Source organism: Zootermopsis nevadensis, unplaced genomic scaffold (assembly GCF_977971745.1).
Source record: "Zootermopsis nevadensis isolate Lab colony 2312 unplaced genomic scaffold, Znev_1.0 Znev_ptg000049l, whole genome shotgun sequence".
Taxonomy (NCBI): Eukaryota; Metazoa; Arthropoda; class Insecta; order Blattodea; family Termopsidae; genus Zootermopsis; species Zootermopsis nevadensis.
In genome coordinates, this window is record NW_028259181.1 from 225,960 (window position 1) to 246,025 (window position 20,066).

The following is a 20,066-nucleotide window of genomic DNA, read 5'->3' on the forward strand; positions in this document are numbered from 1 at the left end:
AATACATATTATAAAGTACAATTCATACTATTATATAAATGTCACATAATACACAACAAAGTATTCACCTAAAGAAATGATAAGTTACAAATAGATCTACCCATCACACACAGAATAAAATTTATCACTTATTTGTAAACATTAGAAATTCATCGACAGAGTAAAAGGAGTGTGTAATTAAGTATCTTTTTAATGTTACCTTAAATTGCTCCTTCGTATTTATAAGACTGACTGGACTGAGACATAAAGAGTAATTTTAGTTTGAAGGTATTGAATTTTTATAAGTGTAATTTCAGTCGGGGTCACTAAATTCTTGGACTATGTCCATCACCTGTGTTTTTGAAAAGAACACCTACTCAGTTGGGTCTCACTGAAAGAGCTAACCTCAACAACTGTTTCTATTGGATCCAACTGAGTAAGTGTCCCTCCCCACTTTTTAACCTGAGGACAGAAGATTCAGCTTCTGAAATGTAGCGAGTTTTTTTTTTAAAAAAAAAACATGATGGACATAGTCCGAGAATTCATTGTTCTCGATTGTAAAACACCATTGTCAGTACCCTTTAAAATTGACTTGTAATTTCAGTGTAGATCAATATTTAGCATACAGTGTGATCCGAAGTATTTTCTTTGTACAGTTTAAATAAGACAAAGTTTATCTGCTTTGTTCATTAAAATATATAAATGTGAAAATTATACCAATAAATAAAGTATAATCATTCTGCCTACATTACATGACTGATACAGTGTAAATGGCAGCTAGTTTTTTTGCGTATGTGACCATAAATTTTTAAAAAAAATGTAATACCTTTCAGGATTCTGATATGAAGAGGAGTCCACATTTGGTTCCTTACAGTAAAGTGGATGATGCTATCAAGAAAGCAAACCGGTATGTATTAAATTGTAGCTGTGGCATTTGTGTTTTCTGTGTATGTAGTATGGCTGTAGCCCATTGTATTCTAATACTAAGCCTTACATCTCATATGAAGAGGCCAGAAAGTAACCACCATTACAGTGAATCATTGAATTTTGATTGTAATCTTAGCCACTTAACCTTAATGCCGCAGCATTCGACTATAGTTGAATGTCTGTGAATTACCATAATCTGTGAAAGACAACAAATAATAATTTTCTCTCAGTACCGTGATATTTTACTTTGCTCCTTGAGTTATAAAAATGCATTTTTGTTGGTGTGCATAGACACGCCATCTAATTTGAGAAATTTCAATTTGTGCATGTCACATGGCTGTAACCTAAACCACCTAAAGATTTTCAGATTTTATCTTAAAATTACATTGTTTTAGGAAAGCATTGAAACAATAATTTTTTAGCAAAAGGATGTTTGGAAACTTTCAAATCTATTGGCATTCTTGACCACGGTTTTTACATTTATTATTGGGTTTTTTTCATTCTCTCTGTTCGTCCTTTGGAAACATTTGCCTTGCATAATACTTTCTAAATTTCTGTCTATGTTGTCATAATATGAGGTTACAGTGTGTCTTAATTTGGTTGGTAGAAGTTTCGATATGGCGGCAAAAGATTGAACTGATATTTATATTCCCACCAGTGAACGTGTTAGAAGGTAAGCTATGAAGCTCAGAAAATTTCCTGAATGTTGTGGGTGTACATAACTTCGCTATTTTGTATTATCAGGGACACAGCAAGTGAGACTGTTCGAACATTGCTGGCCTACGGATACAACCTTGATCCTCCAACTGGAGAGCAACTTGAAGGTATGTTTTAAGGAATTGGTCGTTCAGAGGTGTGTTGGAAACAAAAATTTTAATTCTGTGTTGATTTCCAACATGTGCACTGTTCAACAGACTTTATATTTGGTTTATTCTCTGTTCTTAATTATGCAAGATTTTTTTTCATATAGCTTTGGAACAACGGCTAAGTGGCACTGAATTTAACGCCTTAAAGCCTTGACATTAAAATGTTCTAATTATGCTTTGTAACAGTCAAATGTTCAAAGATTATCCTGCACCATGGAGTGTGTGATGTTTCGAATTAGAAATATAGGCAGAGGAAGGAGGTTTAGAAAAGTTTAATTTGCGAGTTAGGAGAACAGAAAATGTAACAGCATCATTCTGTATCAGCCTTACTTGCTGAAGCAGCAAAAAGTAAGCATATGGCATTCAGAACATACAGAGTACAGAAGAATTATGCAGTCAGTACAGGAAAATGGTAAGTTACTGTATAGCAACTGAAAAGCATGAGTGAATCAAAATATAACATGTTATATTTTTGAGGATATCAAAATAACATGTATAGACAATTTTGACTCATGTCAATTTTATACAATATATTCATGATGACAGTAAAAGTAGATGATTCTAAAATGGTTATCAACACACAGAAGTCTTCTTTTTTTGATAATATTGTTTAGTTGCAAAAAAAACTGCTGCTGTTGATGGAATGAAAAAAAAGTGGTAACTTTTTAAATGGCATTTCTTGTTCCCTATAGAAATTTTTTTTGATTTATAAGAATTGGTACTAAATATTATTACCCTTTCTACACAATTTTTACATGTAGTTTTGTCCTGTAAAATTCACAGTATGTTTCATTCACATTGGTGTATTCAGTACATTTTTATATGATTTGGCAATAAAATATCCAATACAAATTATGCATATGCTAGTTCTATCAGTGGGCACACTGTGCTCTGTTATCATATGTGTTTATCCCGATTTTATAAATTATTACAAAATCTAATATCTGCTGCACAGCTGTTATAGTTTTATTCCAAATAGTTCTTGCTTTTTTGGGATGTTCTACTATAAATTATAAATTATTCATGGCCAAATTTTGTGTAGGGTGGTGGCCTCAAATGGCTCGTCATAATCTGAATTACTCTACCCCTGTTTCCCCTTTTGTGTTGTGTCATGCTTTGTGTCACAACAGTATCATCACTTTGTTCTGAGGTTGCTTGCATTCTATATCAGAGACATTGTTTTTTCAGAATCAGAATTAAATACCAACTCTTCAGTGCTGTTCAACATTTTAGCTTTCCCAATATGGAAATTCATTCTCAGTTCCACTGTGTTCCTGTAGTTGTATTTTACACATAATCCATTACTTTTGTGTGGTCGTTAATCCGGCAGGTACTTTGAATTTGAGATTATGACTGCAGGCCCAATGCGCGTTGGTTGGGCACATGCTGATTGCAGCCCTGGATGTCAGCTTGGCAGTGATGAATACACTTGGGCATTTGATGGCTATAATGTAAGTACCTCGTTGTCCAATTTTTCTCAAGTTACATTAATAATTATTTTGAGACCCCAAGATTCTCACAGCTTTGAAACATTGGTATTTATCTAAGATCCGACATAATGTGACAACCCAGAAGAACTACACTATCAATAATCATTGTGTTGCTAGATCTGTTACTGATACCACAGTAATCAGTGACATCTGATCTATAAATCTGGACTCATTTTAGTGAAGCTGCATTCAGTGTAATAGAAAAATAACGTGTCACATACAATATTGCATAAAAGTCACTGATCTAAAAAATATCAGTAATATAACAGTTGTACCTGTTAAGTGTACAATGTCAAAAGCATTGTCCAACTTTCTGCTATCACTCTGCCATGTAGCTTATATGTGCTCAGTTTATGATGCATTGCACATAATTATCCAGCAGACAGATGTCTTGCAAAAATAAAATACTCGTAGCGGCAACACAAAGGTGCACTTTGCGCACTAAATTCTGGCATAATACTGTTGTTCTAATTAGTTTGACTATTCTTTTGGATAAACAGTTGGAATTATTAGTGTCCTTATCATATGTCTATGTAAATCAATTTTTAGGATACTCATTCTTTTATTCATATAAAAATATGGTGGTATCAATTACTTAACATTTAATTGGTAAAATTATCTTCAGCATTCTAAATATTGTCTGTGATAGGCTTCTTAAAAAGATGCCTTTAAATTGGAGATAATCTGTTTCATGGATAGAATGCTTAATAAAGTCTGGTTGTATGTACAATAAGCTCCCACTTATCCAGGCTAATAAAAGGGAGAAACACAAATAATTGAGAAAGACAGGTAATGCAAAATATTTTGTTTGTTGCGTTCACTAAGCTTCACTATTTACTTTCATATATATATATATATATATATATATATATATATTACACAAGTGATATTAATTTTGAGAAATGGTTTGTAATGGCTGCCTGTTACTGTGAACGGTTAGACTCCTCCTCACAGCCAGCAGTTTGGATTTTCCTGGCAGCTGTAGTATCACCGTATGTGAACGCTCTCTGACCCACGTAGTCTAGCAAAGTGTCCACGCACTGTAGCACCATGTTACGACTGTCACATTCATTACTTTCTCCCTCTTCACTCTTATTTTCCTTCTCATCTTCTCCCTTTTGTTTCATGGCAGTGTTGACAGATGCCCATTTCTGACATGTGCTTGAAGGTCAGTTCACATGCTTGACTTCATAGCCGTTCTTTGTTGTATTGTAAACATTTTCAAAACTCCTTATAGCACACACCATGTCAAGAATTTCAGACTTGCTAATGTCATTATTAGGAAAGCCTTGAATATTATCTTCTTCTAGACCTGAAAGAAGTTTCCTCTGTGATCAAACCAATTCACAGAAGACCATACCTGAGATGTGGCATCATTGACACTATATCTCTCTCCCTGTACTGCAGTTTTATGAACAAAGTATTGTTGCTTGTATCTGGTCAGCCAACTGGTGGATGCATTGAACTCGTCCAATCCCGAAGCTTCATAAAAAAAAAACTTGGTGTTCTATGCGCTGATGTGGCCAAAATCTGATGTTCCTTCTGCTCATTACTGGTTTAACCACTGAAGGAATGCAACATTCACCTACTGATATGATAGAAACACCACTATCAAAGTTCCTTACAAATTCCATTAAGTTAATTTTATTGTTCGTTATGTCACGTATGGTTTGTATCGCTATCCCAAAATCTATGGCTAATTTTATCGCTGATTTTCTAGTCTAAAATTTGTCAGGTAACTCAAGCTTTGTTTTACTGTCAGTACAATTTACTTCAGCCATTATACGTAGGATTCACAAGTGTTAACTCTCATTTTGACGGAACTGTCAATGATATTTGATGAGAAACAGTCAATCAGTTGTGGCCATTGGAACAAACCTCCTCTTCCCGCCGCTGATACCAACTATAAGTAACCATAAGCAAGATTGTTCGTTCATATCTTCTGTAGACCCTCCTAAAACCAACCTCCACCCTGAATTGAATAGTGTGACGCAGAAAGATGTCGAAAGCCTAATTTACATGTGTCCATATTTATGCAAAAAGAAATTCTTGTATGAAGTCATGAACAAGTAATCAACACATGGATATTTGGGAGTTTAGTGTTTATTAAACCTAATTTAAGCCTTGAAGCAGGATTTAAGTATTAAGTACCAGTGCACTTATATTGATAAAAAGGCTGAAGTTGTATGCCTGTACTTAAGTACCATGAGGATAAAGAGTTATGCATTCATTACAACTGTTAAATGTGATCAGATTAAGTTTGCATGGCAGTGGATTTTATGAAGATGACTGTCTTCTGGGATGTTATAACGTGCAGAACTTGACTGATGTTTCAAAGGTACTGACTGCAAACTGTTATCATCACCATCCATTGCATTACCTGGTGATGCAATATCTTAGTAGACAATCATCTTCACTATTATACTTTTCAATTCACGTTTTCTATAAAGTACCAAAATGTTTCATTCACTGGGCAACAAAATGACTATATACAAAAATTTTCAAGTGTTCAAGCACGGAGGATCAGTTATTCATATTCAGATTTATAAATCTGCGCTGAAAAATCAATATTATATTCCAATGTTACGATGTATGATGAAAGTATTGAATGACAGTGAAACTTTAATTTGACATCACTTAAACTGTGGTGACAATTTTTCACATGCAGTGTCTATGTTTTTTTTGTTTTTTTTGTTTCTTGGCGTCACTTGGTGATTATGTAGGCCATCAAGATACACTTTGGTGCTAGTGATCCATTTGGCAGGCAATATCAAGTAGGAGATGTAGTGGGCTGTTTCCTAGACTTGTTCGATAGAACTATCAGTAAGTAAATAAATGTCTTGTGTTAGGGACCCGATGTGGTGTGTGGGTTGCACGCAGCCCATATGAATCATTTAACATTATTAACTAGGTAACTGCATTTCTAATAGAATGTGACTTTCATGGATAATTCAAGGTATATTAGAGGTGATCCGTATGGATATAAATATGTATGCTTGCAATGTGAATTTTTTGTTATTATAATAACAAACGTAAGTATCTGCGTAATTGAGCTAAACGGTGCCTGAGTTTTGAATATGCCTTGTTTCATGTTTTAGTTTATATTATAATTTCTATTTTAGTATGCATTGCTGTTCGCCACGGTGGTCTAGCGGATAGAACGCTGGCCTTGTAATCCTGGGGTCCCGGGTTCGATTCCCGACGGTGCCCGAATTTATAATTTGTGTTGGGCAAGGCCGTGGTCTAGGCAACACGGAGTTTTCCTCCGGGGGCTTCCCCGGTTTCTCTGTGGCATCCCAACAATTACTCCATACTCCATACACACAGAAGAAGGCAATGGCAAACCACTTCTGGATCATCTGCCAAGAACGTATATGAACAGGTCCCAGTCCGAGAAAAGGATGGAAGGATCCTGTTCATATGGACCTGTCGTCAGACAGAACACTAAATAAATAATAAAATGCATTGCTGCCACCTTGAACCTAAGTAAATGAGCCTTTCAACTTGTGTGTAGTTCATTTATTTTGACATTATTTCTTTATTTTTACAGTTGTCTATCTTTGATTTATTTAGAAGTAAATCTTAGATTGCAGACAAAAAATTATGATTTCTGAGAAACTGTAGAGTTTCACAAGTAATGTCACAAAATTATGAACCTCATTCTTAAACATCTTTCTTAATGATTTTATTTTGTGGTTATTCAGTTTTAAAGTGTAGGTCAGTGGCATTCAGTTCAGGCACACGAGCGCATGACCTAATTTATGTTTATACATCCACTGTTTGAGTGATGTGTTTAACACCACAACAGTTATCTTATTGTGAAACAATGTAAACAGTCGTGAAGTCCCTGTAAGAGAAAGCTCGTGCAGCCCACCACCCATAGCAGTTTTGAGTAGCCCCAGTACATGTAATCAACTATGCACCTCAAGGATTACCTGCATATGTGTCACAGTTTTTCTTCCGCCATTTGTTATAGAATTTGTTTGCCTATATGGATGCATATTTTAAGACGTTTATCCCTCCATGTCCTTGCGAATTTGTTGTAATCAAATCTGTTTGTTGTGGCCTTTCTAAAGGGATATTTTATTTTAATATCACCGCAGTTAAATATTAAGTAGTTGAATGATTAAGAACAATTATAAATAAAATAGCAAACATTTAAGCACAGTTATTTAACATTTAAGTCTAGAAACATACAAAAGATTGATTTTGAAACATGGCAGATGATTGCTGATATTCTGCAAATGATTTATTTAAACATGCTGTCATTGGCTCTGACTACGTAGCATTGAGTGATTGGATGATTAATGAATAATGAATTGGAAATGATATGGAAGTGATCCTGGTCTAATTTAAGTTACTATCCTCGCAATTCCTGGAAGGACCTCGCTCGTGATTGTTTGGTCACCGGGCTGAGATTTAAACCTGGAACCTCCAAAATACAAATCAGGATTGTTATCCACTTGGCTGTAACATTCAGCAAATATTTCGTACAGGCAAAAGTATTTATTTTTATTATGAAATTCCTTTCTTACTGAGAAGGTATGCGAAAAAGGATTATAAGTTTAACCCAGAACATGTAACAACTTTTTTCATTTACATAAAAGCGAAATTGAATGAAATGAAAACATTTTAAAATTGATATTTCTGACAGTTTTCTCATTGTTTAACTTTCTAAAATGAGTATATCAAACAGAATATTGACATATTGTAATTGAATGCCAGGTTGGTTCTTTAGTACGATTCATATATTTCCAATTCTTGTTCACTATTATCAGTTCTGTCATCCCTTAAGTGCCAGATCATATAAAAAACTTAAAAGGCCCCAAAATCTTAGAAAAATGACATGAAACATCATCATCAGTATCATGCAATGCCTTCAACGATTGATCATTTTACACACAAATTACAAATGGTCATGGGGTTTGGGGGGGGGGGGGTGCAGTGGGAGTACAAAGTTTGTTAACTGAGGATGCAGGTTTTCTTAAGGCTGGTCCTGATTACACTACTGTGCATTCTGAATGTCGGAGCATTGCGGCGTAAGAGTAATGCTGTGTTAATTGTTCAGGTCACTATAAAATTATCTGTGGCCATTAGTGAATATAATAGCAACTTATAAGAATGGCTTCCTTTACTGCACATAAAGGCAAATTTCAGTATGATAATTAGAAGATGTTAGTTTAGACGTGATTTGATATTCTCTTTGATTTAAAGGAAGAAAAGATTTGTTGTGGGGCAGCTGAGTCATTTGGCAAACAATGGCAAGTGGGAGATGTGGTCGGAGTATTCCTCGACTTAATTGATCGTACGATAAGTAAGTCAGGAAAATAAAATAATTTGCCACGTGTGCCGTCGTCAAGTAGTAATTCAGTTCATTTGAGTACAAATTATTTGAGTTTATTAGGGTTTTAATATCTGAAAACTTATAATTTGCACTCACAGGAATGCTATCTTTGGTTGACCATGCATTTGCTCATGAAGGTGGACGCAGTTTGTAAATTGTGGGCTGATGAATGCAGTAGTGCAGGTCACACTTGCTCCTGGTGCAGCCCACCAATGGATGTACGGTCAACTGGATAGAGGTGTTGGATTGAGATCAATTGAAGTGTCAGAAATATTTATTGAAAGTTGTCAACACAGTTGCGAAGGTCATGCTACACATGAGAATAACATGGTATTACAAGTTACTGCCATGGTCAGCATCAAAGTGCAAGTGTAGATTGGGAATAAAATGCTGAAAACAGTTAAAGCAAATCCTTTAAGAGCATTTAATAAAAGCAACAGTGAGACATGGCTCCAACCCAAAGTTGAATTTTACTTTGTATTTACAAATGCGTCGCATGTTTTGTGGATAGCATAACCAGGTTTCTTCCATGCAGAGAAACATACAAGCAGACTCTTACATGATATCCAGCCTGCCTTATGTAATTTTTATACTGCTGAAGGAAGATGATGTCCCGCGTCGTAGCCGCGCAGTCCGAGGCATCATGCTTCGGACTGGTGATACAGAACGCGTGCTGGTTCGAGTCTCGGGGGAGAAGAAATTTTCTCGTGAGCTTTCGGCCAGCGTATGGGACCGGTGCCAACCCAGCATCCTGAGGAAATTGGGGAGCTACAATGAGTAGCGTACTCCAGTCAGGAAAGCTAGCAATGGCTGGGGGTTCGTCGTGCTGACCACACGTCACCCTATATCTGGTCGGATGATCGTTCACCTCTGCTTAGGCATGTGGACGTGAGACCAGCAGTCAAGTTAGTCGGCTTTGGCTCTCTGGAGCTGTTACTCCACGGATTATTATTATTATTATGAAGGAAGAAGATGAACATATTTTGTTGTTCTGTCAGCAATGATTAACACAGCAAAATATTTACTTGGCAGAGCGAGTTTCACTGTCTTTGGATCTCTGTGACCAGTCCAGGAAACAAGTGTAATCAAGGCTCTTTCATCAATATTTTCTCCGCAGATGCGTTCATAAAATTGTTGCAAATGACTTTTTGTCATTTAATAGCTTGCGCTGGCTTTGATAAAAATATTTTTAAGCTGGATTCATGGGTCATATGATCAGTGTTTTTCTCTGGATGATCTCTTCTAAACTTTCATGTTCTTGGAAGTAAATATATACTTTCTGGTGCAGTTTTTCTGCTATAGATGTAGCCATGTCAATGGCATATGGATGCATTAAACTGGTGGACGTGTGGGCAGTCCTCGATTTACTTGCATAGTTAAAGTTCCCTATTTTTGAATCAGCTTTGGCACCTTCTCATGATACACATATATTACTTCCATCGCATGGTCTGTAGAAGGCGTGACTGTGCCCTGGCAGGGAAAAGGCTGTCACCACTGCACTCAGCAACCCACAATTTGTCAAATGCACACGCTTTTGTGTGAAAGTACATGGTTGACTGAAGATACTGCCCTCGTCAGTAAAGGAGTAAAAAAAGCATATAGTGCTATACTAGAGATTATGTGATCTGCTCATTTTTGTAGAGTTGAATTAATTAGCTATTCTAGACACATTAATTTCTATCTGTTTTGAAGGTAGTTAACTGTAGAAAGTACGCAGCTGAATAACACCATTACGTAGAGCATCTGCAAAATATTAATTTCTGGATCACAATCCCATTTAAGAAGTAGTGATATGAAGGCACTGGTTTGATGTTAAAATTTGAGCTATTATACTATTGTGTTATAATATGAGACCCTCCTAAATATAAAACATAAAAATGTATCTGTTTTACAAAACTTTACACTTGACTTCCATTTTTTAGAATTTTTATTTAAAAGAAAAACCAAAGTGTCTGCTTTGTTAGTATTTACTTGGATTTAGCGACACTTGTTTATAGCACACACTTAAAATTAAAAATTTATTTGCCTATATCACCACCTCTTTAACTGGTTCTCATGCATGAATTATGCAGCTATTGACCACTAAATCCAGACTGGTTTAGGGAGAATCTGAGTTATTATTATTATTAAGTGTTCTGTCTTACGACAGGTCCATTGCTCTGCCCAAAAAGAGCTCTCCAGTTTTCCCTATTCTCAGCTTCTCGTTTTAACTCCTGGAACGTCATCTTCTTTCCTTGTTTAAGGTCGTCGGTTAGCTGTATCAATCTTCTTCCCAGTCCTCGCTTTCCTTCAACCTGGCCTTCGATGATATCACTCAGTAACCCATTCCTTCTCATAATATGTCCCAGCCAGTTAGCTTTCCTTCGTGTAATCGCCTGCAGAATGTTTCTTTGCTCGTTGACTCTCCTCAATACTTCTTCGTTGGTCACTCGATCCGTCCACCTGATCTTCTCTATTCTTCTCCAACACCACATTTTGAAACTCTCCAGGTATTTCTGTTCCTTCTTCCTGAGTGTCCAAGTCTCTGCTCCATACGTAACACTTCACTAGTTTCTTCTTCATCTCCAAGCCCAACTTGCTAGTGAGAAGTATCCTCTTCTTGACGAAAGCTGCCTTGGCCATGGCTATCCTTGCTTTTACTTCCTTGGTGCATAGGGCGTCCGTCGTGACTATGCTTCCCAAGTACTTGAAATGCTCCACATTCTCCAGCGGTTGGTTTCCAATTACAACGTTCAATGGTTCTGCTCTCGGTACAACTTGTTAATTGCATTTTTTCTGAGAAGAGGTAAAAATTGTCTTATAATTACTTGTATATTCTTGAAGCAAGTATCCATGCAGCCAGCAGTCTACTGTTCTGAAGTATATTCAAATGAAGGTGTCTCTGAAAATGTAGAATTTCCTTACCCACTGTTTCATCGCAAATAAAGTGGATGGTATATGTAATGCATGTGCACATATATGCAGTACATATACACAAAATAATGTGTATGAATAACATGGACAGTCCATGACAATTCCAGGCTGAAGCTTATTTAGCAGTTGTAGTTCTCGTGTGAGTTTTTATTTAGTGCGGATACTCGTTGTAAGTAGTCTCATGGATGGGACATGGACTAGGACAGCTTGGTCGTAGGACAAAAATACTGATCAGAAATATAAATTGATGTAAAATATATAATAAAATTCAGGTCAATACACAAAACTTGATTTAGATGTTAAAATTTAAATGTTAAAATTTAAAATTTAAATTTGCGCCATTCATCACTAAGGATGTTACATTAGAGCGCTTTCATTCAACATCCTTATAGTGATGAATGGCGCAAATTTAAATTTTAAATTTTAACATTTAAATTTTAAATTTTAACATCTAAATCAAGTTTTGTGTATTGACCTGAATTTTATTATATATTTTAATCAAAAAACACAAACATGACGCATGTAAACCTTAAACTTGATGTATTTACTCTGATTTGTGACTGTAAGGAAAGTTAATGAAAAGTATCTTGTGGCATCTGTCAATCGTGAAACATCTTGTCAAGTAAAAAATAATTGGTTTGAGTACTTTTTATATATCTTGTATAAATTGTCGTATTATGTAATTTAGTCACAACAGACAAAATGTATATTTACATGATTTTGATAGGTTCTGTTTATGTGGTTTATCGGTACAGAATGGGATGCAGCATGCCAAGGGAAGTGTTTATTACTACATTAAATTTTCAGTATAATGAACTCCACTGTAACAAAATATCAGTATAATGAAAATATTGGTCATTCCCTACGCAAGATGAACAATTATTTTTCCATTTGCGGATATTGTTACAAATACATGATGTGCCACTCATTTGAACAAAACTCATTGACCTTTGTGTATTAAAATGTGATGTTATTAATTTATTTATTGCATTTCACTACAACAGAACTTTATTATTATGAATATAGTAAATTAATCCAACAAGATTATAGTAGGGTTTTCCTCACCAATCACTCAGATTTTAGAATGCGAAGGATACTAACATCTGTTACTTACAATTCAGTATTATAATACAAAACATTAAGTACATATCTGTGTAAGCGTATTCAACGCTACTGCTGTTTGTTTTTGTGTGTGTCAAATCTTTTGAAAGTACTGTGTTTTCAGTAGAAGCTTTCCTTTTTATGATTTTTATAAAAAGTAAAAAATACATTTGAAAATTAATCAATATCTATTCAACGTTTATCTCGTCTACAGTCTCCGTTGTAGGTAAAATGCATCGGTCCACAAGTGATGCAGACTTAAATCGATATAATGGTGTACAGGGAATGGTTAATAACCAGGATTCACTAAAAGACGACGAGTCTTAAAAATTTTGTGTTCATGTGTTTGACCTAATTTGATTGTATATTCATAAGTTACTGTAGTATATGTTAATTAAATTTTGAGTTTTAGGTAATCATCTGAAGTAATGATTTTGTCTTTCAGGGAGGTTTGTAAAAATGAATATATCGTTCCGTTGGGTCCAGAGTTAAAGGAATTATATGAAGATCCTGCAATGGACCATAGTCTGCGCTGCCTAAAAACAGAATCAGTAAGACCACAGATGAATATGACAGACGTACATTTTTAAATTATTGTAAGAAGAATAGAAAATATTATTAGAATTCTGTTTTGCTAATAAAATGTTGTTAAACTTGTTGTACTCTGTGAAAAAGGAGAAAATATGTACACACACGTGCACGTAAAAACTTTATAATGCTGAATCAGGATTACTTTTTTTTTGATATTGGGAACCTGTAGGCTACCTTCCTGTTTCAAATTTATTGAAGTCTGTGATGTGATTGGTTCTTATTCTTGCAGTTACAGTTCAATCCTGTTTGGATTAAAGCAACAAATTGGATTAAATATTTCTTAAACTGCATGTTTGAATACAAGTACAGTGATCCCTTGGTTCCACAGGGTCCCATTTTTATATTAATGATAAAAAATTTAATAAATGATATGTTTGTATCATATGGCCAGTCAGATTGCTTCTAAGTCGAATATTTACGTATTCAATAAATTCAATTAAAGATAAAGATTTCCGTCTTCTGGGTTGTTGCGCCGTGTAGTCTGGTCGATGTTAACCAACGTTTCGGAGGTCAGACTGCCTCCGTCATCAGGGCGATGAGTATGAAGATTGCCGTCTTCTGGGTTGTTGCACTACATAGTCTGGTCGATGTTAACCAACGTTTCGGAGGTCATACTGCCTCCGTCATCAGGGCGATTAAAGATAGTTTTTGTGGGTCCAGTTACAAGAGACTACTGCGTATAAATTGTATAAACTTGGGCATTTGTGGAATGGTTTGGTTTGATTTATTCTTTATAAAGAGCTGTGCATGTACTGATGAAAATGTTCGATGTTTTTTCAGGCCCTCGCTGAAATTGGTGGACCGTTCGTTCCTGGTTGAAGATGTTGTTAAGTCGCTGATCATGATTGATCCAGGGACTTGGGATGAATCATTTCAGAAAGGTAATTTTTGTACGTGTATAATAATTTGAGATAAAAGCTGGGAAGAGAGAGCATTTAAATATTAACCTTTCTTGGCCTTGCATTATGGCTTATGTGCATTCAAGCTGGCCACTAGCATACAACTAAACCATTAATGTTTTAGGTACGACATCTAAATTCCCGTGGTCTACGCACATGTATATAAAGTGGTCCTTGTTACAAAATACAGTGTATTTATTGCATTTTTAAGCTTAGAATGTCAAATGAAAGCTCTGTTCTTGAGAATGAACCCATTTACCTGAACGTAAAGTTTTTGTAAAAATCTGTCTTTATATACGTAACTACTTTACATTTATTTTCAGTTATTTCAGGTTTCTTTAGGCCTGAACCCTCAGTTTTGTAGTCGTGTCGTACGACCCGACTGTTCTTGCCTCGACACAGGGTCTGTGAAGTTATTTCTAGACTGAGTTAGCTGTATGAATAACTTTTAATCTTTTCCTGTCAATTCACGATACAAAATTGCCCACATTTTCCATGATGATTTGATATCTGAAATGAACTCTTATCACATTGGAGGGAGTGAAATTAAATTTATTACTTCTTCTTACATTCAGAGTTTGTTGTCCTGCTGCTGACCATATGACTGCACCTTGACAATTTATTGGTAAAAATTGTCTACATGATAAGTAAGTCACTGCGAAGCATAACAGTAAACAGAATTACTGTGTCACGACTGTTTAATATGGTCTTAAATAAATAAAAGAAAACCTACTTCAGCGGTACACTAGGCCAGAATTTATCTGGATGGATTGCTTGTAAGAATTTTGACAAAATTTAATTGTCTGTATTTACCTGCCTGTCCCAAATTTCAGTAAAAAATATGCTCATATATAAACTGTGCCTTGCAGATGGTAAGGATGAGCATAAGAAGGGCTTGTTACAAATGAAGATGGCTGAAGGAGCTAAACTTCAGATGTGTTACTTGCTTCATCACCTTTGTGATATTCAGCTTCGGCACAGAGTGGAATCCACCATCGCCTTCAGTCACGATTTTATTAGTGATCTTCAGACTGTAAGTTCTACTTCTAGACAGTAATAGCCAGAAAACTATAATTTATTCTAATTACATGCCATAGTTTGCAGGTTCAAATTTCTATTTAAAGCAAGAAATTTGCAAGATTTGTCAAGTCTTTTATGAACCTAGGGTATAAATTACAAACTACTCCATTTTCTAAATAATTGTCTAAACTTTGTACACAAAATATTGTTATTAGTACTTGGAATTTAGAGTGAAAGAATGTTTCAAGTTTATATTGAAATTAAGTTTTAAAATTATCATAGAAACACTGACTTACATTACACACTAACTAAACTGAAGTAATTTATCTTTCCGACTGATTAAGTAACTGCTTACAAGTTATCAAGATTACTGAAACCGTGTAGTTTTTAAGGGGGCCTTTCGTGAAAATGTCACAGAACGTTAAATATATTTTTCAGTGGGAAGAAAAATACTGAAATAATTATTTCTTCATTACTAGTTTGTTCATTGTATAGTTTTTAATATTATCCTGTTGTCGTTAAGCTTTAGAATGATATTGAAGTTTCGTAGTTAAACAGAATAAGATGCAACTTGTTTGACGTAAGTGAGTGAGCCTTCAAGAAATTCTTTAAGAGAATCAAATATTAGAATTATAATAAGAAACCTAACTGTCTATTTCATCATATAGCTCACTCTAAGAAGGGATGTTACTGTGGTTCTTACATAAGATTGGTCATAGCAAATCTTATGAGTAATGTGCTAGTTTCATGTTATTGTTTCCTATAATGTTTTTTATTATAGGATCAACTGAGAAGAAACGTTGAAATCAAGCAGTCTGACATGCCATCAGCTGTTGCAGCTAAGAAGACCAGAGAATTCAGATGCCCACCTCGAGAGCAAGTAAGTGCTTTCGTACTTTCAGTTTTTGCTGGATTTCTTTCTCTCTAACAATTCAGCATGAATTGTATAAAACAAGCTAGAACTGTTGGTCACTATGGATGTTGTTCGGAAGTTAAACAAATCTCGTCTTGCAGTATACTTTTTTTTTCAGGACTCTGACATTATTCTGAAGGTTTGTTTTAATTCATGCCTTGTTTTAATTTTACATCCATTACTGATGGAAAGGTATGAACTTCAGTTGAATATACATAACTGAAGTCTGTGAATTATAATTGCTACGTAAAACATTTATACGTGACGCTAAACAGCGTATAGGACATGTTTCAACGTCTGAGCTCATATTAATAAATAAAATATATGATTACAATATAGTGCCATTCATCCACTCACACACATCCCTTTCAACCTTTGAAGGTTAATCATAAAACTGGAGAACATAACTTGTACAAAAATCATTGTTAAAAAGATTCTTCATTTGACAGAATTCTAAATTTGTGGAAAAATTGCAGAATAATTGTGTTTTATTGATTTTTTTGCAGATGAATGCAATTCTTGGCTTTAAGAACTTGGAGGGAGAAGAGAGGGAGAATTGCCCCTGTGGAGAAGAGCAAGGCCGAGCGTCTGGCTAAGTTCCACGACAGGCTTATGTCCTACGTTTCACTAAGTGCTCTGCAGGAGCCTGAAGAAACTGAGGTGAGGTGAAGATGGTGTATTGTTTTGCTGTAAGGGAAGTCCATATTGCTGTGATAAGCTGTCAAGAGTGGTCACCAGTTAGGAATTTTCATGTTTTCTTCAGGAACTCGCAGCAGATGTGGCGAAGTCTCGCCCATTCAAGCGTTTATTTAATTTTATCAATTCTGTGAAAGAACGGGAAATAGAACCCAAAGAAGTAGAAGAACCTTTAAAGAAATCACCAGAAGGTAAGCTGTTAGTCCTAAGTCTTATTACATAATCCCAGCAATGTGTTAGGGACAGTTTTATTGCTTATCATGAGCTGTGATTGTTTTGGTATTTATCATTATTTATTATCCTGTTTAGGTGTGTTTGCAACTTTGAGGAACACCTTCTAAAATCACTCAGTCCATTTGCCCATATTCATGAAACAACTCAAGAACGGAATAAGTGAATTTTGATTAAATTTGATAATTTCCACATTATGTAGCATCTTGAGATTAAATTTTTCCATGTCAAATATCCGCATGATGATAATTTGTAAAAGTGAAGTAGTCGCTGTGATGTGTTGTGTGAACTAAAAAGAGGGGTTCGGTTATTACGAAGGATGGGAAGGTTCAAGGATACTGATATGTGAAAGGGATTGGAAATGAATACGAGTAAAAGAAGGAAAGTAAGAAAGAGAGATGGGAGAAAGGTTTGAAGAAGATACAAAAGGATAAAGGAGAAGAAGAGAGAGTGAGGGATTTGGATATGAAAGATTCCCCATTGAATTTAAATGGGCTTTTTACTAGTTTTATTATATCTTGTTTAACCATCTTATGTAACTGTTACAGAGGTTTTCAGAAAAATATTAATTAGTACAATTGTAAGGTGGGCTGAAGAGTCTCAGATTGAAACATCTAAGCTTGTACGAGAAATGTTCAGGTAAGTTGACAGTGATTGTTTCTTCAGACACTTTTCCTGTTGCCGGTTGCCTCGGTGACACAAACCCTCTTCCGCGCGTCCCTCTTGTTCATGAATATTTCATTTTCATTTCATTTGTTTCCTCTGTTTTATTGTCTTTCTTTATTCCAAGAATTGTTGGCTTATAATGCAATTATGCTTAGTAACTTGATGTTCTGTGAAAAATTTTTAACCTACAAGTATAACTAGGCAATTTATGCTCTTGGTTCTCCAGATGTGTTCCACTGGAAAGTGTTTAAATTGAAGTAAAAAAATTCTATAAATATTTTTATTCCTTAGACCAGTCCTTTGGTTCCGTGAATCAAGTTATTGTCACGCGAAATAATGAGACTTATAATACACTAGGTGAATATTCTAGTTACTGAAGCTGTCTTAATAGTCCATGGTTGATAACACTTAGTGTCAATTCATAATTCATAAACTGAGTGGATGTCCAAGCAAACTTCAAAAAATGATTTTAACCTATTCACGGTATTGCAGTATAGCAATGACATTGGCATAATGGCATCTGAATTGTACATAAGCTGAGACATACAGACAGTAGAGATTAATGTTGACGACAATGACTAAAGGTTTCTGATCCCCCCCCCCCCCCCAGAATCAGTTATGGTAACTGTCATATGTGGTGTTACATAACACTCATTCTCACTAAAGTTCTTATTATTTGCAAGATACGTAACATTGTACTTTCATGTACACGTAGACATTTTTTTGAAAAAGTCTAAGCTATGAATTACTACTACTACTACTACTATGGCGTAACAGCCCAAAATCGAGCCCTAGCCTCCTCTAGAGGCTTCTCAACATATATAATTTTTTACAGATGTAAAAAATTATATATGTTAAGCATTGTTTAATATTTCAGCTTGTTGGTGCGACAGTATGACAGCATTGGTGAGCTCATTAGATCATTACAGAAGACATACATAATTAACAGTAAGACAAAGGATGATGTCGCTCAAATGTGGGTTGGTTTGAGTCAGATAAGATCTCTGTTGCCTGTGCAGATGTCGCAAGAGGAGGAGGGCCTGATGAGAGAACGACTATGGTAAGTTGGTTTCACCAGTAATTATGGTGATTATTCTTATTGTTGTTTATTTTTTCTCACGTAATTATACACAACTAGTGGACCTGGCAGTTTCCAAATAATTTCAAGGGTTAAAAAGAGATATGATTGATTTTGTACAAAAGTAATGTAGTGTAAACTGTATGGAATTAATATTTAGAAAACTAAAATTATATCTTTCACACTTGAGACTAAAAGTATAATTTTAATTACTATGTAAATGATGTTTCAATTTTCCATTTTGACTGTATAAAAGATTTTGGAGTTATGTTAGATAGTAAATTGTGTTTTTACTTTTATGTTGTCCCACACTGGGAGTAGAGATCATTGTCAGAACACATTTTTGCACAACAGTGACACTGGGTTACGTTAGTGCAATGATGACATAATGCCGTTATTGGAATGCGTGCAGCAATGATGCACTTGAGGTGGAGTGTAAAAATTATAATGAAAAGTTTATTATCTGTTATAAAAGATGCCACTGGGGGTCGTATGTTCTTTCCAGGCTACTATTTGAACATTCATAATACTTAATCCATTATTATGTTAACTGCTGTACATTGTTCTAAATGCACTTAATATATATTATTTTTTAGGAAACTGGTGAACAACTATATATTCTTCCAGCATCCTGACCTGATTAGAATCCTGCGTGTCCATGAAAATGTGATGGCAGTGATGATGAATACTCTTGGCAGACGAGCTCAGGCCCAGTCAGACACCCAGACACAAACTCAAGTCACGGAACAAGAAGGAGAATTGCCTCAAAAGGAGAAGGTTGAAATTCAGTACCACTTCTCAGTATTTGTTTAGCATGCAGAGGGAACGTATTTCATCCTTCTTTTAACCCTGTTATCAAGCTTCTCACGTCTGTCTACATATCCTATTATTCAGTGTGACCACTGCTGTTGTATACCACTGGAATCTGCACTGAACAGAACAAAGAGTGCTACCATGAAAACTTATGGGCCCGAATTTATAACTTGTGTTGGGCAAGGCCGTGGTCTAGGCAACACGGAGTTTTCCTCCATGGCATCCCAACAATTACTCCATTCACACACAGAAGAAGGCAATGGCAAACCACTTCTGGATCATCTGCCAAGAACGTATATGAACAGGTCCCAGTCCGAGAAAAGGATGGAAGGATCCTGTTCATATGGACCTGTCGTCAGACAGAACACTACAAATAAAAATAAAATAATATAACAATATGGCGGCCAACAGAATGTTTTGATTTGATGTTTTATTTCATCTAAATGTTTGAAGTTTGTATGATGACATGTAAACACATCTAAACATTTCTTATGAAATACTAGTGTCTGCCTACTAGAACTGCATGGGTATGATGTTGT

The 20,066-nt window shown here is 35.3% G+C and overlaps 1 pseudogene across 1 annotated transcript in view; it reads left to right on the plus strand.

Moving 5' to 3' along the window:
• Positions 1-20,066, plus strand: part of LOC147871550 (ryanodine receptor-like) — an 86,056-nt pseudogene that overhangs the window by 13,730 nt on the left and 52,260 nt on the right. Inside the window, exons 13-26 of the transcript XR_015538700.1 lie at positions 813-886; positions 1,651-1,730; positions 2,097-2,184; positions 3,103-3,223; positions 8,477-8,576; positions 13,066-13,069; positions 13,992-14,092; positions 14,980-15,143; positions 15,912-16,010; positions 16,550-16,703; positions 16,807-16,930; positions 17,519-17,609; positions 18,514-18,696; positions 19,311-19,491. The product of XR_015538700.1 is annotated as a ryanodine receptor-like (transcript). The remainder of the gene's footprint in view (positions 1-812; positions 887-1,650; positions 1,731-2,096; positions 2,185-3,102; positions 3,224-8,476; positions 8,577-13,065; positions 13,070-13,991; positions 14,093-14,979; positions 15,144-15,911; positions 16,011-16,549; positions 16,704-16,806; positions 16,931-17,518; positions 17,610-18,513; positions 18,697-19,310; positions 19,492-20,066) is intronic.